General features: G+C 43.8%; 1 long non-coding RNA gene across 1 annotated transcript in view; it reads right to left on the bottom strand.

Moving 5' to 3' along the window:
* Window positions 1-23652, bottom strand: part of LOC121016751 (uncharacterized) — a 109625-nt gene extending 85973 nt beyond the window's left edge. The window contains exon 1 of the long non-coding RNA XR_005784426.1: window positions 23545-23652. This is a non-coding gene — a long non-coding RNA (uncharacterized LOC121016751). The remainder of the gene's footprint in view (window positions 1-23544) is intronic.
* Window positions 23653-26316: the final 2664 nt, after the last annotated feature.

Genomic DNA, 26316 nt, shown 5'->3' with positions numbered 1-26316 from the left:
GCCCTCACCTCCTACTGCCATCAAATTGGGGATTAGGTTACAACACCTGAATTTTGTGGGGGGGGGGCACAAATATTGAGTCTCTAGCACCACGGTTCTCGAGAAAGCACTTCCACTAACACGTGGCCCAGAGCAACTCTAGTTATTGTTGTTGCGGTCACTGCCATTATTTCGAGAGGTGGGATGGGTAACAGTGAGGATTTTCTACGACACCAGGGCAGACAGCTCTGCCACATTCTAGCTCTGTGACCCGGCCCCCCGCCCCGAGCCTTGAACTGCCATGGCGTCTCTTCTAGAAACGTTGACGGGAGGGCTATGGGAGGGAAGGGAAGCAGAGCAAGAAACTGGCTTCAGGACAGGTCCTGCCAGTTAGCGCTTCAGCCCAACACAATCACTATTTGTCAACTATAACTGCTCGTTCTCTGGGTTTTATTGTTCGTGGAGGGCTGAGTGTGACATCCTTAATTAGAGTCAGGGGTTGGACGCCCAAGGAAGAGGCATGGAGAACATGTGAAATTCTGAACCTAAAATAAAACTCTTCAAACAGATTATTTTTGTAAGAATAAAGCTTTATGTGCTCGTTGGGGGGAAAAAAAATCTTCTCTTTAAAAAAAATTTTGAGCCCGTGAAGTTTCTTTTGAACCCAATGGTCCCATAATTCACAGGTTTCCTGCGGCCTTGCAAAAAGCAGGCTTCGTGGGTTCTACTGGCTATTTGCACTTATACTGTGAAATACTGTAAATTTATAATACGAAATATTTTCCTACCTGCTATCTCATTACTTTGCTTCGTCCCATAGGGCTTTGGAGCACGTATGGTCACCTTTTGCCCGAGTTAGCCAGCGGAGGGTAATTTTGCAAGCGGTCTACATTTCTTTGCTGCGAGACTTCTCAGAGCTTCTACACGTGAATGTGCCCTGGGAACCCCAGGCAGGGGAGGTCAGCATGTCTCCAACTTGTGTGTCCCACTTTCCAGCAGTATCATGAAAGTCGGGGTGATACGACAGGGCTGAATCTACAGCGGGGACTGAGTTGCCTTAGAAAGACCCCACGGCTTTGAAAAAGACCATCTTGTTTGCCTTACTCATCTTGCGATTGTTCTGAAGACTGAAACGTCATTCCCAGGCGGCATGTGCGGGCTTTGGATCCATCTGCCAGGTCCTGGGTCTTCTCAAACAGCTCAGGACAGATTTCCCTCTTCCAAGGTCTGCCTCCGTGGCTGTGCCCAGGGGCCAGCTCTTAGCTCTTTCTGCTTTCTTCCCGGTTCGTCTTTGACCCCACTCGGCACCCCCTCCCACAGAGGTGCTGTTTGCTGGGATCGTCTGCCTAAACCAGGTGGTCTGAAGGAAAAGCTGACCGGCCAGCTCTGTGGAACAAGGCATGTGGGTGTTAATGTGAGTCATGAGGGGCTGCAGAACATCTGGGCTGTCAGCAACCCAAGGCTCTATCTCTGCGGAACATGAAAGGAAGCGGCCGCAGAACACTTCCCAGATGGGGGAGTTGGCCGGGTGGATCAGGCAGCAGATGAAGAGAATTCTTACTTGGTTTCCCTGCCGAGTGGGTGTCAGCCTGCTTCCCGCTTGCTCAAAGCAAGAAGTCAGGATTTGGAGAACCATCTCTTCATCCATCTGGCCGGCTTTAACCGAGCATCTAGAGCAGTGGGTCTCAAGCAGGGATGGGGGTGCCCCCAGGGGACACGTGGCAATGTCTGGAGACGTTTCTGGTTGTGGCAACGGCGGGCGTGGGGGAGTGGGTGGCGAGCGGGTAACACTTCTGGCGTCTAGCAGGTAGAGGCCAGCAAAGCTGCTAAACATCTTACAATGCGCAGGGCAGTTCCCACAACGAGGGACGATCTGACCTCAAACAGTCAGGAGCGGCACCAGGGCCGAAGTTGAGGAGTCCCGCTCCAGAGCACCGTGAGTAACCACACGGGTGCTGGGGTCGGAAATGCCAGGGTTCAAATCCTGACTTCTTCACCTAATGCCTGTGTCGCCTCGGCAGATCACTTAATTCTTTCCTTTGGGAAAGGAAGCTACTAATACCTGCCCGGTAAAGCGCTGGCACGTGAGACGCTAAGATTTTACCATTATGACCCTGTAAAAGGTACTAAAAGACAGGAAGTTGACAGACACAGAGAGAACCTGACGTGCCCGGCACTGTTGCATGTGGAAGAGATGGTGAGGCGAGTTTGCGGAAGAGAAAGAGTACAGAGACGTGGTCCTAAGTCCCACAGCATCTGGAGCCTTGTTGTCCAATAGGACTTGCTGCAATGATGCAAATGTTCCATGTCTGTTCTCTCTGATATGCTCGCTGCTAGCCACGTGTGGCTTCAGCACCTGAAATTGTGCTACTACAATCAGGGAACTGAAATTTCTTTTTTCCTAATGTTTATTTTTGAGAGGGACAGAGACATAGAGAGAGAGAGAGTGTGTGCCTGTGTGCAAGCAGGGGAGGGGCAGAGAGAGAGGGAGACAGAGGATCTGAAGCGGGCTCCCACTGACTGCAAAGAGCCCAGCGCAGGGCTCCAACTCACAAACTGTGAGATCATGGCCTGAGCTGAAGTCGGATGCTTAACCGACTGAGCCACCCAGGAGCCCCTGATTTTTTAAATTTTATTTAACCTTAATTACTTAGAATTAAGATGCTACACATGGGAAGTAGCTCCCATATTGGACAGAGTGGGTCAGAGACAAAGATGAGATTGACATAGACCAAATATTGACATTCACGATACAGTGTGTGTGGGGGTGCACAGCTGTGGAGTGGGAACTAAGGGGCCGAAGGTATGAATTGTGACCAGGCCCCTCTTGGAAGAGACTCATGAAAGGTGGTCCTGCAGGATGGACAGCTTCTTGACAGCAAGAATGGGGGCCACTGAGGGGGAGCAAATTCCAGGCAGAGGAAGCATGTGTGCAAAGACTAGGTAGGGAGGTGAACTCAGTATGTGAGTATGGATGGAGGTCAGGCTGTAAGACAAGAATACAGCATCTTCTAAAATGCAAAGGATGTGACTTTCGAATGGACAGCACCCTAAACAGACCACATCAAAGGGAGTTAATTTGACAACATATCTTGCATGAAGCCCAGGACACTCAAACACAGAATGGGAAGGGAATGACTTGGAACAAAGAAATGCCATGGTGTGTGTGGACAAACCCTTACTGAATCTAACAGCATGCGGTTAATGCAGGTCTTGAACTCAGGTCTGGGTGACTTTCAATACAATGTCTTCCACTCTACCCCAAGGAGAGCACCGGGTCTGCGTGTGGGCACAGAAGTCGGAGGACTAACACGAGAAGCCAGAAGACTGCCAAGGGCAAATTTGGACAATTTGACGATTTGCCCCAGGCTGTTCCGGTTTCTGGAACCCAGTAGAGGATGGGATGACACGGATGGGCAGAGGATAATTGGTACTCCACAACTGTGTCTCAATCCAATTTTCCTGCAGACATCCAGACACTGCCTAAGACATTTCCTGGAAATCCATTAAGTATCATGACTCTACCAAGTGGTACTTATTTAATAGCTAGTGGGGCGGGACTGAGATCTGCAATTGCTTTGGGGATTTCACTACCAGTCAGGAGACAAGTATCTCATCACATGGGAACTAAGGTTTGCAATTGCGCTGGCTGCTGGAGTAGGCACATTGATCTGTTAACAAAAGGGACACACACAAAATATGCCGAAGTGTAACGTTCACTCAAGACAAATAAAGAACCGTCAATAAGGCAAAAGTTTCTTATGACAAGAGAAAAATCATCTTGTGCAAACCAAAACTTTACCAGTTTTGGACATTGGTTAGAAACAAGGATTCTTGGGGCACCTGGGTGGCTTAGCCAGTTAAATGTCTGACTTTTGACTTAGGTTTGGGTCATGATCTCATGGATAGTGAGGTCAAGCCCTGCATCGGGCTTTGCACTGTCGTTGCTTGGGATTCTCTCTTCTCTCTGCCCCTCCCCTGCTCATGCATACTCTCTGTCTCTGTCTCTGTCTCGCTCTCTCTCAAAACAAACACACAAATAAATAAATAAACAAACATTAAAAAAAACGGGGTGCCTGGGTGGCTCCGTTGGTTGAGCATCTGACTTCGGCTTAGGTCACGATCTCACGGTTTGTGGGTTCGAGCCCCGCGTCGGGCTCTGCGCTGACAGCTCAGAGCCTAGAGCCTGCTTCGGATTCTGTGTCTCCTTCTCTCTCTGCCCCTCCCCGACTCGCGCACTCTCTCTCTCTCAAAAATAAATAAATGTTAAAACAAATTAAAAAAATTAAAAAATTTTAAAAAACAACAAAAAAGAAACCAGGATTCTTATATAACCAACAAACAACTATGGCTTCTCAAAGCAGGTGGATTTTTAAAGTTGCATGTCTTAAAATATCTAGCTCAGTGAACAATAAAAAATATTGACAAATAAAATGGAAATAAAAATTTCATAGTCTGTGGACTGCCCATTAATGTTGGAAGGAAAAAAATAACAGAGATAGCTCCAAATAAATATTTGGATGTTGAGAAAAGAAAGACCGAGGAAGAGATATAAATCTCAAAAAACATCTTTGAAAACTGGGCATGCTGCTCCAAAAAGCCGTCCCACAGAAGAGTTAAAATGTTGGAAAAACAGAAGCTTGATGACATTATCAATCTGTGGCTAGCTTAATTCATGATTTTAGTCATCTGGTATTAATACCATAGTTTCATAACTTAAAGGGAAATTTCAAAATCACTTTCAGGTCTCCTCTCGTGTAGGAGTTCAGGTTTGCAGAGTTTTATTCCGTGTAGAACCCAGGACAAGAAATCCAGGTGACAAGATTGTCATTTTTCACCTCCCTGATTTACAAAGCCCTAGGCCCTTTCTCTGCTCAGACACTTTGGATTAAGTCAGATGTGTTTTCAAACTACTTTGCCTCTTAATTTTTAAACCCTTGTTTATTTTAAATAAAATTTAATCCATATGTTTCTGATTCATTTACACTTAACTCATCAAAATGCTGTTTCATAGAAAGCTCTTTGATGTTCAAATTGCCTTTGGAGCTATTTTTAATAAGTTTTTTTTTTTTTTTTTTTTTTAAGCTTCCCTACTTAGAACCAGAAAGTTCCATTTCATTGCTATTTAACAACTAGGGGTCCAAATGGTCGGGTTTAGTTCATTATTTAAATGAAATAATGTATGTAAAATGCTTCATAAATTCGAAAGCAATCCATGCCTGTTAGTCATTACGGTTGCTATTGTGGTTATTACGACCACGCAGAGGACATAAGGTTTGAGGTTTCTCCTTCCTACAGTTGGCTGGACTAGATCATCTCGTAGCTCCCTCTTATTTATAACATTTTCTCATTCTATGAATTTCTCATTCTTAGCAACACGTACAATAAACACGTCAAACGACTGGCAAAGTAATAAGGAAGTGTGTCAGACGGAGAGCCACCCACACCAATTGGACCCCTTTTAGTTGAGGTTTTGCTTGGACCTACTGTGTGGAACATAATTTTCACTGGGGGTCAGGGTCTAGTTGGTGCTTTATACGTATGAACTGATACTTTCTGACAGAAAAACAGTTCACCGAGAAGGAAGTTTTGTGAGCAGGCACCTGGGGGCAGGAGGGGAATAACTAATGAGAGGCAGGGTCTGTTCCCCAATCCCTTGAATGCGCTGTAAGCCTTAAGGAGAGTTCCATGAAAAGCTGCAGTTGTTTTCAAGGGGGGGCTCTGGAAATATGGGCACATCCAGTGTTGCTGAGGGTCATGTGGCAAAATGTGGAGCGGAGCATTCTCCCACTTCCGGGTGGAACCCAGCTCTGTCTTGGGCTCGTGGGATTCTTCGACACTGATGATAGTGTCTCTGGGAACAGTGGGACAATGGTGGCTGAGATTCTACTGCCTAGTAGGAGATGGCAGAGAAGTTTTAGCAATACAGGGCAGTTGCCTGTAACAGCACCATCCAGTTGAAGTTGGCTTAAGAGCAAACGGGTCCCTCCTGGGGTTTCTAGAAACACTCTGATGTCCGTGTGTGGGGGTGTCCCAGGGGGGTCTCTATGACATCATTCTTAGCATCTGACGAGGCCCGGGGCCATTCGGCTTCCATGTGAAAAGAGCACAACGGCCATTTTGCTTCCCCGGTCTTGACAAATGCGTAGAATGTCTGGACCACTCTAACAAAAGTGAACAGGAAACCTTTGTCTCCTGGAAGTTGACCCCATCTTGTGTGTGAAGCATATACTTTCAGCTTTCGCATGCTCTCCCTATGGCTTGGTCGATTGCGCACCAGGCTGCCTTTAGGAATTTGGAACCAAACATGAAACTCTTTATCACACAATGGAGAGAACATTGCTCTGCCCTTTCACACATCAGTCTTTCCCGGTGAATGGCTTCCTAGCCTTCTGATTCTTGCCGTATGGAACAATTGGCCCCTTCAGTTAACTTGCCAGCAGTAATCAGTTATTTCTCCTAGCCATAAATTTTAACCATTCTTTTTTGAGGGGGAAGAAATTAAAGTAACAAAGGGAGGTGGCTATAAAGAACAGAACTGTCAAAACAGCAAATGCTTGAGTAATTTGTTGGGTCCTTGGTTTAGGGTTGACTGATGTTAGCACTGACTTTTGGTTTGGAGTACTTCTTGGGACACATAATCCTTATTTTAATCCACATCTCCAGCAAAGACTGTGACTGCAAGTGTGGAAAAGCTGGTAAGATAATTTTTTTTTTTTTTTTTTTTTTTTTAGGGGAGAACTCTGGTATCTGCTTGGCTATCTCCTTTTTCATGAAACAAACCAGATTTTTGACAACACCGACTGAACGCCGTCCATTACAGACATTGCCCGAGAAACCACCTGGCCCAGCTAAATTGTAATAACTGCTCTGAGCATCTAATTCCACCAGGTCTTGTTTGAAAAAGAGAAATTCCCCAAATGACTAATGCTTTTAGGTCCGGCGGCAGTTTTTCATTGTCCTCAAAGCACCTGGTGTAACCTACTTGCTTTCAATTCTTCTGAGAGCCTGCGGATTGGAAATGAAAAAAGAAAATAGGATCCCCTAAGTCCACAGGGCAAGGCAATCTGCTTTCATTAAAGAAATCTCCGAATGTTTCCGAACATGTGGCCCACAAAGCTCCCCCGTCAGGCTCAGATTTATGTATTTGCTCTGGAACCAAGATTTTTGTACACTAGGCACAATACTTGGAGTATTTACAGCGTAAGCTATTTTCCTAAAGCAAACAGCTGCACCCCCGGGCTCGGTAAACCCCTCTGTCCCCAGACACAGGAGCCAGAACCTTCTTGGGGAGCAGGTGTGCCTTAACTGGGAGGAGGCCTTCCTTGGGCCCGATTCCCTGAATGTTTGAACATTTCACCCCTTCCAGAGATGCAATCTGATGACTTCTGAGGGCCTATGAATGGCACTCCCCCCCCCCCTTACTTCCCCCCTGATAAGAAAAACTTAAAAAAGGGTCCAGTTGTTATAGTCTAAAGGGAAGGGCTGGGTAGAGATAGGTGGAGATAAAGTTTGGGCTGTTACAAAGGAACTTTATTTTCTTTTTTCTCTTCCTCTTCCTCCACCTCCTCCTCCTCCCCCTCCTCCTCCGCCTCCTCCTCCTTCTCCTCTCCTCCTTCTTCTCCTTCTCCTTCTTCTTCTTCTTTTTAAAAAAAGATTTCCCTCCCTCTTTTCTGGCAGGGAGGGTGGAGGCCTCCATCAAGAGCAGGAATTTGAAAGGGAAACAAAAGGGAAAACATGAAGCCGCTGTCTGGAATCTCAGTGGTTCTTTTCACTTGGGAAAGCCTCCTAGCTGGCCTCTATAGGTGGAGGTGCAAAACCATCCACATTCCTTCAAACAAGGCTTTAAGAAACCACACAGAGGTGGAGTGAGGGGAGGGAGTGATTCATTTACTGACACATCCCATAAATATTTAGTAAGTACCCACTTGGTATTGGGGACTAAGGTTGCTGTCACCTTGCAGTTGGATATCACGCCTGCAAGGGATCAAGCAAAGATGTCTCCTTCATTAGCTGACCCAAACCCTGGAAAATCTCCACCCTTCTGGAGAACAGACATGATGGGCAGCTGTGAAAGTAGAGATGCTGTGTGAGGATGGTTGCTATTATTCTATTATATTTAATAATCTTGGTTTGAATTATGGCATCCAAATGTAACATGCTATCTGGGGGGAATCACAACTGAACAGCCAGGAGTGTGGAGATCTTTTTCTGGCTCTGTTAATAACTAGCTGTGTTACCTGATCACGTGCCAGTGCCTTTCCTTCTCTGGGCCTCAGTTTTTCCAAAGGCCCAATGAGGGGGAAAGGTTTTTGAACTGTCTTCCAGCTTGGTGATTCTACAAGTCTTTAAAGGCTTAAAGCAGTTATCTAGACAAAATGTGATGGGTGGGCTCAGCAGGTGGTCTAATCTGGAAGAAAGAGAGGCAGAAAAGAGGGAGTCCTATGCACAGAGGTGAATGAGGCCCACTAATAACCAATCAAGATAACTGGGGGCAGTGGAACGTGGGAGAACCATCATGGGATGTGGAGTCAGGCTTCCTGGGTTTGAATTTTGATTCTACCAAGATGTAGCCTGAGACCAGTTATCTACATTGTCCAAATCTCATCTCTGTAATGGGTTAATATTAGCACCTACCATATTGAATTGTTGTGGGGACACACGGTTCTCTGCATCAGGGATCCTCCCGTTGTGGTCTGGAGACCCTGGGGAATCTGTCAGGGGGGTCTGTGAGGTCAAAATGGTTCTCATGATAATACGAAGATATTTGCCCTTTTCACTCATTAGTTTTCCAGAGGCTTCCGTACATGTGACATCATGACAGATGGAATGTAGAAGCAGTTATTAGAATCCAACTGTCTTCTCTTAAGCTAACCGTTAAAAAAAATGAGTAAAAATATAGACTAAGAGTACTCTTCCTTTTTTGTTTTTGAAAATACAGCTATTTCTTATAAAGTATGCATTTTTTTTGGTTAACATGCAGTGAGCTTAGTGTTGCTATTTTAATTTTTTTTTTAACGTTTATTTATTTTTGAGACAGAGAGAGACAGAGCATGAATGGGGGAAGGTCAGAGAGAGAGGGAGACAAAGAATGTGAAACAGGCTCCAGGCTCTGAGCTGTCAGCACAGAGCCTGACGCGGGGCTCGAACTCACGGACCGCGAGATCATGACCTGAGCGAAGTCGGATGCCCAACCGACTGAGCCACCCAGGCGCCCCTTAGTGTTGCTATTTTAAATACACTAATTACCTAATACATTCTTAGTCTGAATTTCTAATATGGCAAACAGCAGCAGCTCTAACTCATATACACAAAAGCTACTTGGAGTTGTTTACGAGCGTGGTTTTAAAAATAAAGAAAAAATACATTCTGCATTAGTTTCCAATTGCTGCGTAATTGCTGTAGCAAAACACCATGCACTTAGTGGCTTAGAACAAACACAGATTTATTACCTGAATGTGTGGGAGGTTAGAAGTCTCAAATAGGTTCCCAGGACTAGTTCTCTTCTGGAGGCTCCAGGGGGGAATCTGCTTCCTTGTCCTTTCCAGCTCCCAAGTCTGCCTACATCCATCCCCTGGCCTGTGGCAGCCTTTCTCCACCTTCAACCCAGCAGTGGAGTCTCTTCAAACCTCTCCCGGCTTTTGGGCTCATACCATCTATTGTCTCTCTGATCTACTGCCTCCTTCTTATAAGAACCCTTGCTAACTACTGGGATCACCTGAATAATCCAGCACATTCTCCGCGGCGCGGCGCCGGGCCCCGGCAAAGTCCCTTTTGTCGTATAACATAACTTATTCACAGGTTCTGGGAAGTAGGACAAGGCCATCTTGGGGACCATCATTTAGCCTACCACAAGTCCAGTTTTGAGTTATTTACAAATTGGATCCTTAACATACAAACAAAACGACATTGTTAAAATTTATAATGATAGTACCTATAAAGTTGAATGCAGATATATCTTTTGAACTCATTTTGTCAACAAATATTCTTCAAGATCTATATATAAGTCTTTGCCACTCTTTCAACTGCCAGCTTCAGAGTCCCCTCTTTTTGAAAAATTTATTTTTTTTTTTTGAGAGAGAGAGAGAGAGAACAAGCAGGGGGCAGAAAGAGAAGGGGACAGAGGATCTGAAGGAGGCTCTGTGCTGACAGCAGAGAGCCCTACGTGGGGCTTGCACTCATGAACCGTGACATCATGAGCTGAGCCGAAGTCGAGCGCTTAACTGACTGAGCCACCCAGGCCCCCCAAGAGTCCCCTCCTTGATGACGTCTTCTTTATTGCCCTCAGGAAGCTTTCTTTTTCTCAACATCTATGCGGAGCCAGCCAGAGTAAGAACTCCGTAATTGTTAGCTGGCATTACTATAATTACTTCTCCATGTTTCTCTCCTCTGTTGGCTTCTAACCTACCATTTCTTAAAGCATGTGCCATAAAACACTTGTCCCACGAGATTGTACCACATAAAACAGCTTTATGGTCAAAACATTTCAGGAAACACTGCATATCTTATTTTTCTTCTTGGAGATTCATGGTGCACATCAACATATTAAAGGCTCTGAGAAGTCCTACAGTGTTGATGGGTGGAGATGAGGTTAATTTAACACAACATTTTTCAAGGAATCTCTTTCTCCTATAAAACTGATGCACATCCCATTGTCAGAAACACTGCTCTACATTCTTTGGGGTAAGGACCAAATGGTGTCCTTCTTTGTATTTTCTGGGCAGGCCTGTTGCTGGGCTATTATTGTAAGTACTTGATAAATATATGTTGAGTGAACGCAAGGCCAAGGGGAAATCAAAATTGATAAGACAAGATTTCTTCCGTCAAGTTGCTAAATATGAGTAAGACAGATGCATAATTATTTATATAGTAGTAGGTAAATGAAATATGGTCTAACCTAGGATTGTCAATAAGAAGGAGAAAATCAAATCCAAATGCTGAAGACCAACCTAAGAGTTAAACAGAACTGAAGCAGGTAATTCAAGTAGCCCTTTGAACTTTGTGGATTGCCCTTTCTCAAAAAGGAAACAAGAATATTAGATCTGTGTGGCACAGAGCAGAAGAGAAAGAAGGAGCTGTCTTCGGATAAAGAATGAAAATTATTATAGAAAAGATTAAGCTAGGAATAAAACGCCCAAGTCATGGCTCTATTGCATCCCGAATGATGGCTGGGAACCCAGTACTCACATCCAATTGTGCCTATGAATGTGCAGGCGGTCAGTTTGAGGGCAAGAGCCCGGAGCTCGTTGCCAAAGGTTGTGCGTGAGTTTTCCAATCCTAGCTGCCATCATTTATCAGAAACAAAGGTCCTTCTGACATGGACAGCAGTGATGGCTCCACTCAGAATGGCAGCAAAGGCCAGGGCAATCTCTGGTTGAACCAGTCATACCAACAGCTGCTCTGCCGCCATGCTGGGTTCCTCTGCTGGTTGACTCTGAGAGCTAATTCAACCAAGGTCACAAAGGGGCAGGAGCAGTCTTTTCTAAAAAACAAACAAAACTAGGTCATGCAAGGAGAGAAAGAAGTTGGTATGGCTCAGTGGAAAGGGGGCGAATGGTTTTGGGGCCACCAGAACGATCTGGGTTTTAATCCTGATTCTGACACCCTTGGCCATGAGCAAATTACTTAACCTCTATGAGCTTGTGTCTTCAGTTGATGAATTTGCATGTAACTTCTGTGTTGGGTTGTTCCAAGTCCCAGAAATAGGTGTTATAATGTGCACAAAGTAGGCATGCAGTAAATAATAGCATAGGATTATATAATAAATAATGTTTGCTAATATATAATAGTATTTATATTAATGTAATAATATATACTATAGTAAAATATAATAAATTATAAATTTATAATAAGCCATAAATAAGTTATTAATAAATGATGGTGGGATAACATCTGTGAATTTCTAATCTTTGTTCCCTCCATCCCTCTTCCAAAATTTCTTTTTATCCCATAACCATGTTGCTCATTTGGGAAGTTGTACATTCTGGGTTCACTGTCTCAGGAAATAGAGGAAGTAGCAGAAAAGCAGATAAAAAGGAGACTCTTCTGGATTTTGCATTAAAAAAAATTAGGCAATGCAGGAACAGAAAGGAAGACTCATGGCATACACTTGTGCTGACCAATATGGTAGCCACTAGCCATGTGTGGCTACTGACTGCCTAAAATGTGGTTGCTCTGGTGTTCTAAGTATACAATACAAACAGGGTTTCAAAGACTTAATACAAAAAGGAATGCCAAATACTTCATTACTTATTTAAAAAATTGATTATATGTTGAAATGATAGCATTTTATTGGGTTTAGTAAAATACCTGATTACAATCAATTTCACCAGTTTCCTTTTTTAAAAATAATGGAACTACTAGAAAGTGACATATATGGCTCACCATTTATGGCCCACATTCCATTTCTATTAGACAACATTGATCAAGACAATAAAGGAGAGAGAGAGGACTCATGATGTGGTCAATAGATTGGGGAGAAAAATCTATTCAGTCAGAGCAAGTCTGTTTGTTTGTTTTTTGTGGGGTTTTTTTTTTGCCCCTGGGATTAGAAAAGAATCCCTGGCCTGGGAAAGGAGGGTCAAAGGCTTGCCATGAGAGCTAAGATACAAGTTTATTCCTTTGTTCGGCATGACCTGTAAGTCTCTAGCCTAAGACTTGAAGAGGGGGTGTCGCTGTCCCCAGATAGGGTTTCAGGATCAAGGATCAAGGATTCCAAACTTTGCCAGGAAGAATTCTGATGTGGCAGCAGGATTCTAGACAAGAGATGACCATAGGTGGTCTCAGCTAACAGGGTCTTAGTGGCCTCATTAGTTTACCCTACTCCAGGATAAGAATTCCCATGCACCCCAATGTGTGTCCCCAGGCACAATAAAGCAACGGTTGGATCTGAAAAGGCTTCATGGTAGGAATGGGGCTAATGCAGCAGTGAGCTGACAGATGGTTAGCCTACTAGACTTGATGTGCTCAGCACAGATTCTTCTACTTGGCTGATCATCTGGACTCCTGGCTGCTAAAGGTGTGTATTGTGGACACCTCACACTTATACCCCTCTAAAGGGGATTGCCCTGCGCTCACTGGACCATTCCTCCCAGAGACGCTCAGACAGTCATGGAGGGCACACTTCCTTTCATAGCTTTGGCACAGTATGATTCTCAACCTTAGAGCTTAGCAGCAACCTTGGGAGAGGAAGATAGATCCTAAATTGGTGGGGAGTAAGTTTCTCCTATCTTTGCTGAAAAAGGATTTGAAATAGTAATTAAGACAGAGTGTAGTAAAATTGAGTTTTATTCCTTGTATACTTGAATCATGAATCAAGATTCAGTCTTTGTTGTCAGATTACTAAGGCACAGCAAGCTAATAAAAAGGTGGGACAAAGTGCATGTGAGAGAAAAAGTACATCTGGTGACAAATACATACAACTTTCTTAAAAAGAAGAAAAAAAGAATTATATGGTATTCGTCCTGTATGAGCTATTTGTAATGCTGATGAGAAATATTTATATATTCCAGTGGTTACAGGATTCAATGTCCAGGTGGATGTTAAATGTCCTGTGACGAATCTGGAATGATTGTAGCAACACCATAAATATCTCATTAACACAGTGCCGCAACCCATAAAAAGAAAGCGCTTACTGACTTTATTCATGTGGTCACCATATTTTCTCAAGAATTGTACAAACATTTAGATTTGTTTAATTCAAGGGAAAAACAATTTGGTTTTATTGTATTAATCAATTTTTTTTTCAAGCCCGAAGTGGGGCTCAACCTCACAACCCTGGGATCAAGAGTCATAGGCTCTACTGACTGAGCCAGCCAGGAACCCCAAGGGGAAAAACAATCTGGACCAGAGGAAGGTGCCAGTAAGCTCCTGGAACTTTGACTTCTTCATGGATATCATTCAATGCGACAGGTTTCTCTGCTTGTATTTGTTTGCCCGATTAATTAGACCAACTCCAGTTTACATGTTTAGCCCATCCAAATTTATAAAGGAGCAAATAAGAACTTAAAAACCCCAAATTCAGAAACAAAAAAAGGGTCAAACTCCCAAGGTTGTGGAAAAAGGACTCATTGTTCCGCCAAGTATTTGTCAGTGTCAAATGTGCTAGTCGACTCTTCCTTCTCTTTCGCCCGCTTTCAACAATTCCTCTGTGTTCCCTACACTACTTTCCCCTTAATTTGATTTGGAACTCGCATGCAGTCTCCACTATGTTGTCCTTAACCATTTTCTGTATAGTTTATCTTATTCTTTTGGGTCACTTATTCATGGAATTCAAGAAATGTTTCCAGAGTTCCTGTCATGTGCCAAGCGCTGTGCTGGGCACCAAGGGTCCGATGGTGACCAAAATAGGTCTTGCTCTCTGCCTTCTTGAAGCTCACAACAAGCAAACTGCCATCCACTGGGCTAAGAGACAACATGAGACCTATGTTTTGTTTTTGTTTTTGTTTTTAACATTTATTTATTTTTGAGAGAGAGAGGCAGAGCATGAGCAGGGGAGGGGCAGAGACAGAGGGAGACATGGAATCCGAAGCAGGCTCCAGGCTCCGAGCTGTCACCACAGACCCCGATGTGGGGCTCAAACTCACATACCATGAGACCATGACCTGAGCTGAAGTCGGACACTTAACTGACTGAGCCACCCAGGTGCTCCTCCAGACCTGCATTTTTAAGGTTTTTTTTCTACATCCGCTTTTTTTTTTTTTTTTTTTTTTTTAATTTTTTTTTTCAACGTTTATTTATTTTTGGGACAGAGAGAGACAGAGCATGAACGGGGGAGGAGCAGAGAGAGAGGGAGACACAGAATCGGAAACAGGCTCCAGGCTCTGAGCCATCAGCCCAGAGCCCGATGCGGGGCTCGAACTCACGGACCGCGAGATCGTGACCTGGCTGAAGTCGGACGCTTAACCGACTGCGCCACCCAGGCGCCCCAGCAACAGCTTTTATTCCACCTAATATTTGTAGTTGGTCATAGAAGCAGTGATTAATGTCTATTAACCCAACAGGGCAGGGTACATGTGGCTTTAAAACATGCTAATTCTTTCCTCATCACAACAGCCCAGTTATTCCCATCTCATAGGAGGAAAACTGACTCTGAGTTCACACAGGAGACCACAACTGGTTCTAACTTCTGTTTTATTGTTCGCCCCCACCCCTGAAATTATTAAGTGGACAATGTGTATGTGATAGCTCATTCCTTCTGGTTTTAGGACCCCTCTGTTCCGGTGGTGTTAACCTCCCTCCTTTATGTTGATGGCACACTGGAAGGGAAGTGATGAATCAATGCCTATTGAAGAATCATGAGGGTACCTAATAAAGAGAGTTGGCGGTCACTGAAAATCTTTCAGACTAAAGGTATGCATCTCCAACAAAAGGATTTGCAGGTGCTGCAACAAAGGTTGATAGTTTTCCCAGAGCTGAATTTGCCCCTTCTGCCTTAATAATGGAACACCCATTCTTTAGCTGAGACCATGACCATCCAAAAGAAAGATGACATTTCCCAGCCTCTCTTGCAGCTATGGTGACCAGGCCATTGAATTTTGGCCAATGGTATACAAAGGGACTGGTCTGTGCAGCTTCCAAGAAGTGTCCTTAATGGAAAGAAGTGTGATCTTTTATGCCAATTCCTATTGACTGAACACAGATTTGAAGGCTGGGGCTCAAGCAGTCAGGTTGGCACATGAGGTTAAAGTAGCGTATTGAGGCTAATGGAACAGGAAGCTGAAAGATTAGGGAGCACCCCTGCAGACCTGAGCAGCTTACCTTTGGACTTTGCTTATGTAAGAGAGAATAAAACTTCCATCGAGGTATCTATTTCCTTGGGTTTTATGTCACTAGCAACCTAATTTAATCTTATTAAGCAGCCACTGTGGCAGGCTAGCAGGGAAATGAAAATATAGGCAGCGACTTTCCTGGTATCCTTGAGTCAGGTGGTTACAGAGACTCCCTTCTTAGGGGTTTGTTCATATACCATACTTAAACCAGAATGCAACTTGGTAAGACAACAGTTTGTTAATGATCAGAATGCATTCTGGTAACCATATTTCAGATGACAAAACCCCTGTTCCTGGAAGATCCTGGGGGAGTCACCCACCCCTGAGTCTGGTCTTTGTACAGCCAGCCGTCCCTTGGGAAGCCTGTTTGTGATAGGAGCCACCACTTCTATCACCTCAGCCCAGGGAGTCACAAACTGCCCTGACCACCTCGTACTCAAGATGACTTTGTGAAAAGAAACCCAAAGGACAGAGAACATAGAACAACAGGATCAAATGTATGACTTGGAAATAGTGGTACAGACTGGATTGGAGAGGGAGGGATGTCACATCGGGAACAAGGAGAAAAATTGGCGGGGGATACTGAAATCATCCAGAGGAGAAGTGACAAGAGGTGGAGCTAAGGCATTGCCCATAAGAATGTAAAGGAAGCAACAGTTTAATTTTAATTGCTGTGGGCATGGATTTCATAGTGAGTATTCACGGAGGCAAAAGAGGGGAATATTACCAATGAAGTCCTGCTTAAAAGTGGACAGAAGAGTGAGAGCCAGCAATGTAAATGGGGAAAATATAACCACCAAGATAGGGAGAAGACCAAGAGAGACAGGCATCACCAAACAGTGTGTGTGTGTGTGTGTGTGTGTGTGTGTTTTCTAATGTTTATTTATTTGTGAGAGAGTGCAGATTGGGGAGGGGCACAGAGAGTGGAACAGAGGATCCAAAGCAGGCTCTGCACTGACAGCAGTGAGCCCAGTATGGGGATCAAATTCATGAACCGAAAGATCATGACCTGGGCCGAAGTTGGACGCTCAACCGACCGAGCCACCCAGGTGCCCCGAGAGTGTGTTTTTAAAGAGACGGTGGTAAACAGAGTAAAGAGGACTAAAGAGAGGAAGCAGGATAAGGGGGGAAATGTATCCCTTGGCCTCGGCAACATGGTGTGGCCATCGGGAACTCTATCCTAGGCAGATCTGGTAGACCGATGGACGTGGAAGACAGATTGCAGCTGACTGAGGAGCTAGGCTTCTCCTCCATCCTCCAGTAATGGAAGACATGGGGTGAAGTGCTGTTTCTAAATGGTTTCTCAATACAGAAAGTGTTGGAACACAGACATCAGATGAAGGTAATTCTTACAAGAAGCTTGATTTGATAACATGGAACATTCCAAGGCATACTTATGTTATCTTTGGCACACTGGCAACGGTATGAACACAAAAGCCTCAGCATCGTGACTGCCCTCGACTGTTTTGCACATCTTGACTACTGCCCAGTTGGTCCAAAATCAACGAAGAAATTATGCACATGGGTGCGATAACAATATACCAAATGTTTGTGGCCCACACCAAGAGAGAGTCATGAAAAGTTCTGCTAATTAGGTCCTATTTATATTTCCATTATCATGGCTAATTACCTGTTTTATTTAATGATATGCCTTATTAAGTATCACTAGGGCACTTGTTCCTCAGCATATTTTAAACATCTGACAATGCTTTCTCTATCTGTTGGGTGTCCTTACCAGCCAAGGTTTTGCTTGTATTAGGAAGCAACAGGTAAATGGAACATGGCGTGCCAATTATTGAAGGTACTCCCTCCCTTTGTTCTTTCGCTGTGAACTATGGCCATAGGCTGGTCAGATTTTAGCATCAGAAGCAAAGAAAAAATTATAAATGTTATTTAGGTTAACAGTTTTCACCCCAGGAGTGGGGAGAAGATCTCTTGATGGAATGTGGGAATTTTATTCCACAAGACAAAACTGAAAGTCACCATCTAATGCATTTCTGTAAAACTGCTACAACTTTGTTCCTTAAAACTGTTCACACGTGGCAACTATGACAACAGAATGCCTATAGAATTGTGTTTCTCAGAAAAAAAAAAAAGTAGACATTTGGCTTCTATCATGGTAAGTTCCAGGTGTTTGAAACAATGATGGGTGGTCTATAAGATAATGGAGGCAATATCTGCATTTTAATGAATGCGAGAGAATGAAGCCCATAGGGGACAAGGGACTGTCACGGAATTGCCAAGTGTGCAAACGGCAAAGTTAGAACTAGAATTCTCATCTCTTGCTTCTTCCTACTGGCGTCCACCCCACATAGTTCATGCTGGAAAGGTAGGTGATGGTTCCTTTAAAAATTTTTTTTTAACATTTATTTATTTTTGAGAGACAGAGAGAGACAGAGCTTGAGTGGGGGAGGGACAGACAGAGAGGGAGACATAGAATCTGAAGCAGGCTCCAGGCTATCCAGGTTATCAGCACAGACAGAGCCCGATACAGGGCTCGAACTCACAGACTGTGAAATCATGACCTGAGCTGAAGTCAGATGCTTAACTGACTGAGCCACCCAGGCACCTCAGTGATGGTTACCTTTATGTGTGAAATTGAGTGGGCTAAGGGATGCCCAGAGAGCTGGTCCAACATTACTCCTGGATGTGTCTGTGTGGGTGTCTCAGGAAGAGATCAGCATTTAAATCCGTAGATGGAGTAAAGAAGATTGCCCTCACCAATGTGGGTGAGCAATATCAAATCCGCTGAGGGCCTGAATGGAACAAAAAATCAGAAGGAGGGTGGATTTGCTCTCTTTTTATGGGAGCTGGGACATTAATCTGCTGCCCTTCGACAGAGGCGTTCCTAGTTCTCAGGTCTTGGGACTGAGACAGGAACTTCTACCATTAGTGTCTCTGGTTCTTGAACCTTTGAATTCGACTGAATTACTCCTCTGGCTTTCCTGGGTCTCCAGCTTGTAGATGGCAGATTGTGGAAGTTCTCAGCTTCCATAATTGTGTGAGCCAACCCCTATAATAAGTCTCCTCTATATATGTGTCTATATAATCTTATTTGTTCTATTTCTCTGGAGAACCCTGACCAATACAGCAGCTCAGCTCTGGGGTCACACAGACCTCACTCTGAAGGATTCACCCTCTGTCTCATTTGCCTCATCAGGAGAATGGAATCACAGAAGTCACTACTGTGTGATTGTGTTGATGGTGAAACGAAAAAAAATACATAGGATGTTCCCACCCAGGACTTGGGACATGGTGATTATCCAGAAAGCATCAGCTACCTTTACTAACACAGACCTAGCTGGCTGGGGCTTTGCTGGGCATATCCCAATCTTAGGAGTATAAGTTTAGAATCCCTATAAATATACTGAAATGCGGTCAGCGTTCACCAGATTCCAATCTGTCTGGTCTTCAGACACTTGGCTGGTGGTCAGTTTCAGCTTAGACCCATCTATCCCATATTCAAACACCAAAGGTATGTGAGAAAAAACATACATACGTTGTTTTCTACCTATGTGTATCTAAGTGAATTGATCAGCGGACAAACACTATACTATCTTGTGACTTAACTGAGGCCACACCTCTGAAGCTGAGCAGAGAAACGAACAATACTGCATTGGGCTTCGGTCCCATTACCTGAATGCTTTGGGCAAATTACTCAGCCTCTGTGTGCCTCTGTTTACTCATCTACAAAATGGGGATAAAAGAGGACCTACCTCTTAGGTTGTGAGGATAAAATGAGAGGCTGCAAGGGCACCTGGGTAGTCCAGCTGGTTGAGTGCCCGACTCTTGATTTCGGCTCAGGTCATGATCTCACGGTTCCTGGGTTCGAGCCCTGTGTCAGCTCTGCGCTGACATCACGGAGTCTGCTTGGGAGTCTCTCTCTCCCTCTCTCTGCCCCTCCTCCCTTGTTCTCTCCCTCTCTCTCAAAATAAAAATTAAAAAAAAAATAGACACACAAAGTGCTTAGCCAGAGAGAGTTCATCGTAAGTCCTCAACTATTGGGCCACTGGCATTATTTCTATCTCCCCTGTTGTCCCCATCATCTCATTGTGGAGCTTGGTTCAAACGGGAAACAGGATATACAAACACCACCTGTAATTTAAAGAGCTGTCAATGTGTATTAACAGCATCAGGCAGGCTGAAAGAGGCCCAGCCTTGATCCTCTGCTGCAGCCTATCCCTCTTGCGGCCAAGCAGGTGGGGTGAAACGGGGAGGAGAAGCCCTGCATCCAGGATTTCCTGGGCCACTGAGTTCACAGGCTTAGATCACTCACATAAGAGAAGCCTCACGGGACTAGAGCATGACCTGGTCTCTCCTCGCCGTAATTTCCCACCCTCTCTGCTCTCAACCTTTCCTTGACTGTTGATAAGAGCTTTCCTTGCTGTCTGATGGTGTGTAAAGATCTCCATTCCGGTTCTGGGTGCCTGTGCTCAAGATGTTGGGGATGACGGGAAGTCACATGCGTGAAGCACCAGTCCAACCTGTATCGTGCACACGGATCACAAGGTGAACTTGGGGGGTACGAGCCCCCAATCTCTGGACTCAGCCAGTTCAGCATAGTAATCTGCTCCTTTCTAAGCACCAGTCCAGATGGTCCAACGTAGGGTCATCCCTGAACCGCACAGTGAGAAAAATGGTTCTAACGCATGCTCACATCAATGTTCTCTTGCTTTGAAACTTGTTGCTTAAGTAAGAAAATATTGGCTCTGGCACGCAGGGACTGCTTGTGCTCCATCCATGTTAGGGCACCACCCGTCCCCCACCGCCAAGTCATTTCCTGAGATAGGCTTTAATATCAAGAAGCACTTTTAAAGTCCACTTGAAAAAATCACATTAACTTTTTAGCCAAAGGAAGAAACAGAATCAAGCACAGCATTGGAGAAAAAGGATACAATTAAAACAAATTTTTTTTTTAAATCACGATCTTTTTTTAAAAAAAAATTTTTAAAAAAAATTTTTTTTTCAACGTTTAATTATTTTTGGGGGGACAGAGAGAGACAGAGCATGAACGTGGGAGGGGCAGAGAGAGAGGGAGACACAGAATCGGAAACAGGCTCCAGGCTCCGAGCCATCAGCCCAGAGCCTGACGTGGGGCTTGAACTCACGGACCACGAGATCGTGACCTGGCTGAAGTCGGACGCTTAACCGACTGCGCCACCCAGGCACCCCTAAATCATGATCTTAAGATGCCAAACTTACTCCTTTGGTTAATGGAAGAAAAGAGGGTATTTATTCAAAACCCACTGGCCAATTGACGAGGACTTGGATTTAGAATAGATTCCTGCCATGTGGACCAAACTCCCGAAGGAGAGACGTAGCACGGTGTAACAGAGAGAGCACAGATATTTCTATCGGAAGACTTGTATCTGAATCCTGTTTCTATCAATCCAGTCATGTGACCTTAGCCTCTTGGCTTCCCAAGGGGAATAAGGGTGTGGTAAACATTAGTGATAATGTGTATCACTTGCTTAGCCCAGCTATTTGTAGTATTCATGATCATTGCTATTGTCATTTATCTTCTCTTCCCTTTGATGAGTAAGGTGGGAAACATAATGGTACTATTTTATAAGTCTGCTATGAGGATTATTAAACTAGATTATTACTAGGCTACACCTTTAGTGCTTATGATGCGCCAGGTACTATTCTAAGCACTTTACATACAACAACTCACTTAATACTCACAACAACCCTATGAAGTTCTCCCCATTATACAGATGAGGAAACTGAGGCTCAGAGCTATTGAGTTCATTACTCAAGATCACACAGCCAAAAGGGGTAAAGCAAGACCGTTGTATGTGAAGAGGTCCACTCAGTACCTGGCTCATGGCAGAGTCTCAATAAAAAACAATATTCATGGTGTTGTGTGGACACAGTACCTTTCCTAAGGGGCTGCCTTAGGAATATGAGAATCATGGCTGGGTAGAAAGTCCACATTGGTCAGCAAGTTAGTACCGATGGAAGTTCATTCTTTGATGGATGATGGGTTTGGTGTTGCCCTCACTAACAAAAAGAGATACCTCTAAGCTATGAGCTGCAAACAGGGATGCACATGTATTTAAAAAGGGATTGGGTCAAATTCATCCCATGTGGTCCCCAAATTAATAATACCTGTCTACAAAGAAACTCCTACACTGAAACTGTTATACCGAAATTTCCCTGTTTAGTCCTGAGAATATGACCATGTTGCAAAGGAGCAGTTCTTTAGATGCGCTGGGGAAAAAAATCCTCTCTTGTAAGTTATATTTTGATGGGCCAGCATTAGACACAATAAAGGCAGTGATATTTAAGTTGATCAGGGACAGATGTTTAACATATTTTACGTAAGAACTGTAGACACGGTTAACTGCCAAAACAGACTGTTTCCTGAAACATTGGACAGATGGAACCAGGAAGATGTACTCCTGAGGAGTCTGAACTCCTCAAAGTGACCCTAACGTGAAAAAAAAAATTAGTTTTGATCAAAGTACTTCCGTTATTTCGATTCTTTTGTTTCTGTACTTTGTTCACTTTTTCATGGCTACAAAGGTATGTGGGATGTAAAATTTCTCTTTCTCCCTCTGTGTGTGCACGCGTGTGTGTGTGTGTGTGTGTGTTACACATGTGTGAGTATCCCTGGTTTCAAAAGAGTACTTTGTTTTCTTTTCTTTCTATCATTCACTGTGGGAAAACCCAATGTGCAGTACACATTGTTGGCTCCCTCCCCAGCATCTGCTCTCCTATACTCTTGCCAACAGCCCCTGATTTCCATTCGGGGATCTGGGGTCCCAGGGATGTTGACTCCATACCTTGTCACTGCCTGCCTTGTTCCTCCTTAAACATGGCAGGCAGGGTCCCACTCCCTTGCCTTCTCTACCTCTCTGATCTGGTGGAGAACATCTCAGTGAACAAGACAAGCGAAGACCTTGACTGAGTTTAATAGTCTTCCCCCCAATTTCTCTTTTTTGCTCAAAGAAGAAAACTGGCCAGTAAAATCAGATGAATGTTAAGCATTCACCGTTCAATGCTGCACGAGGAGTTTGCACCAACATTCTGCCCTGGTAAGAATTTAAGAGGATGTGTAGGAAGTCCTTCTTGTGTGCATGAAGAACAATGTGCCATTCAGTTGTGGAGAGAAGGCTTTGTTGAAAACAACTGAAAGAGTTATTTTCTGGGTGGGGTTTCGATCTTGCTGCATTTACATAGCACTGGCTAGCCTGCTGATACTTAATGAAACTTAAAAATAAAAACATCTGGAAAGTGTGCCAACCGATGCCGGCCTCACCGGTTCAGCTTTCTGGCTTGCCTCAAGTCATTTTAATAAAGTATGTTAACTCTACCAGGGTCTTGAAGGAATTCTCGTTCTATAATCTGGCCTTCTCTACTGCTACAAGACTTTTGGAAATCGGCCCGTGAATTTAATGAAATACTTAAAATAATACTCTAGGAGACTTAAATCTTGATAATTATGCAAGGAGTTGTACTTCAGGTATATTATATGATCCTAAAATGGCACATTGTGCCTAGAATTCTGATCGTTGCACCTTAAAGGAGCTGCGGTTACCAGGATCAAATTTAAATAGAGTCTTCAATTTGCAGATGACCCAAAATGAAATTCATGCAACTAACAGTAGGGAGACATGGTGCTATACCACTCTCTTGAGTTTGCCTTCTAATGACTCCGTTTAATTTCCTGTTTTAAAGAAAAAACTTGAATGGAATTTCTTCTTAAGGGATTGTTTGGTTTAAATCTGATCCTCCCAAATGCGAAATCCCTCCTAAATCCCTCCTTTGAGGATTTGGACTCCAGACTCACCTGAAGGTATCATTTCAGTTCTTGGACGAGAGACACCCTCTTCATCATTCCAGAGCAATCCGAGAAAGTCCTCTGCCCCAAACGGCACCAGCAAATGTACAAAGCTCACTTTGTTCTGTGGGAAATAAAATGGACTTTTAACAGAGCATCCTCGGACGGAACGAGGAAGAGCCTTCACCTGGGCACCACCGCAAGTCAGAATCAATGCTGTTCACAACAACAGCCGTGACTGCCACTCACGCACGTGGTGTTCACTGTCTCTCTGTCTTGTTTCATTCAAGTATCACAATATCTGCGTTTTGCTGCCAACTCCAATCTGAACTTTTTGCTATTAAACTTGGCTAGGAACATGAGTAGTTAGTTAGACCAGAGAGCCTAAGAGCAAGGCCTCCAGACTTCTCTGGCCAGGGGCAGTTAGTGGAGCGAAAGTCCTCTCAGTCCACCCATCCACGCTCGCCCACTTCCCAGGGGAAAGAAAGGTCACTGATAACATGAAGGGTCAGTGTCGAAGAAAATTATGCTGGAATTATGCATATACCAGCTTTAGCAATTGCCAGGAGGACGACTCGTTTTGAACCACGTCACGAAAGGTACGTGCAAGGTGAACGCATGGGAAGTCATACGCTGGACATACCACTCACACAAATAGGAATTTCTACACATTGTCAAGTTCGGCAAACAAGTCCACAAACTCAGTCACTGGGAGCTTTAACCAAGAGCAATTTAAGATTAAAAAAGACACACCATGAGGAGAATTTGAAAATTACCGTCAAGTAACGTAACACACCACAATGTATTCCAACCCGTTATTTCGTTAGTACCGTTAGGGATTCCAGTGCTCAGCTGGGGGCTATACACACACTAAGGGCTTCAGAGTTCTCTGAAACCTTCAGCAGAAAGATTTCTAAGCAGAACTCAGAAACGAAAGCCAGAGTCATCTTCTAGTTCTAATGAATGAATATGAGGTTTTTGAAAACTCTGAATAATTCACTTTTTGGGTTACTAGGAAGTAGCCCTTAATTATGCATGAAAATAAAAGTCCATGGAATCACCCAGAAGCCCCCAAAGAAATAACATACATTTAAAACATTTTGGCTTTGGGGGATAATTTTAGCTTTCCATTCAGTCGTAAGAAATTATACAGAGAGATCCAGTGTGCCCTTTACCTGGTTTACCGCAATGGTAGTATCTTGTAAACTACAGTCAATATCACAACCACAACACGGACACCAGTATGATCTAGATACAGAACATTTTCATCAACACGAGAATCTCTCATGTTTTCTTTCTATAGACAGACTCCACTCATCGCCCATGGTCACCCTCTTTTGAACCCCAGGCAACCATAACCTGGTATTCATTTCTATGACTTTTTCATTTCGAGAACGTTGTATCAATGGGATGATTCACTATGTGACCTTTTGGGAAGCTGCCACCTTGCTTTCCAGAACGATGGTACCATTTTGTTTTCTCTCCAGAAGTGCAAGAGTGATCCAGTTTGTTTACATCATCTCCAGCATTTGGTGTGGTCTCTATTTTTTATTTTAGCCATTCTGATAGGTGTGGAGTGATATCTTATTGCGGTTTCAATTTGCATTTCCCTAATGGCTGATGATGTTGAATCTGTTATGTGTTTACTTGCCATCAGTATATCCTCTTCAGGGAAATATCTTCTTATGGCTTTTGCTCATTTTCTGGTTGCCCTACCTTTTTTTACAGGCGAGCTTGAGAATTCTTTTGTAGTCTAGATACTAGTCCTTTGTTGGATACGTGTTTTTCTCAGTCTATGCTTATCTTTTCATCCCCATGCAAGATATTTTGCTGAGCACAAGTTTTTAATTTGGATGAAATCCAACTTATAATTTTTCTTCTTTTACGGAACATACTTTTTGATGTCAAGTCTAAGGATGCTTTGTCTATTCCCAGATCCCAAATATGTTCTACTATGTTTTTTTTAATTGTTTTATGTTTCTACATTTAATTCTGTGGTCCATCTTGCACTTGTTTTTGTATAAGGTGTGAGGTTTATTTGGAAGTTCAGGGTTTTTGCCTATGAATGTCCACTTCCTTCAGCACCATTTGTTGAAAAGCCTCTCTTTTCTCCAATGAATTATTATTCTCTTTTAAATGGTTATTTATTTTGTGTGTGAGAGAAAGAGCTTGAACAGGGTAGGGGGGGAGAGAGAGTCACACAAAGAGTATCCCAAGCAGGCTCTGTACTGCCAGCATGGAGCCTGATGTGGGTCTTGAAACCCACGAACCATGAGATTGTGACCTGAGCCAAAACCAAGAATTGGAAGCTTAACCAATGGAGCTACCCAGATCCCCTCCATTGAATTATTTGTAGACCTTTGTCAAAATCAGAGGGGTGTGTTTGTATGGATCTATTTCTGGGTTCTATGTTTGGTGCCACTGATCTATGTGTCTATCCCTCTGCCAATAGCACACAGTCTTGATTACTGTAGATACATAACATGTTCTGAAAATGAGTAGACTGATTGCTCCCACCTCTTCTTTTTCAAAATTATTTTGGACACTTTTAGTTCCTGTACCTTTCCATATAAATTTTAGAATAACCTTGCCTATACCTACAAACAATGTTCTGAGATTTTTATAGAAATTGCATGAAACCTGTATAAAATTGGCGGAAGGGGAGCTCCTGGGTGGCTCACTCAGTTGAGCGTCCGACTTTGGCTCCGGTCATGATCTCACGGTTCTTGGGTTCGAGCCCCACTTTGGGCTCTGTGCTGACAACTTGGAGCCTGGAGCCTG

The sequence above is a fragment of the Herpailurus yagouaroundi genome, unplaced genomic scaffold (genome assembly GCF_014898765.1).
Source record: "Herpailurus yagouaroundi ecotype Mexico unplaced genomic scaffold, PumYag 213, whole genome shotgun sequence".
NCBI lineage: Eukaryota > Metazoa > Chordata > Mammalia > Carnivora > Felidae > Herpailurus > Herpailurus yagouaroundi.
Note: the sequence above shows the minus strand (reverse complement) of the source record. Positions and strands in the feature narration are given on the sequence as shown.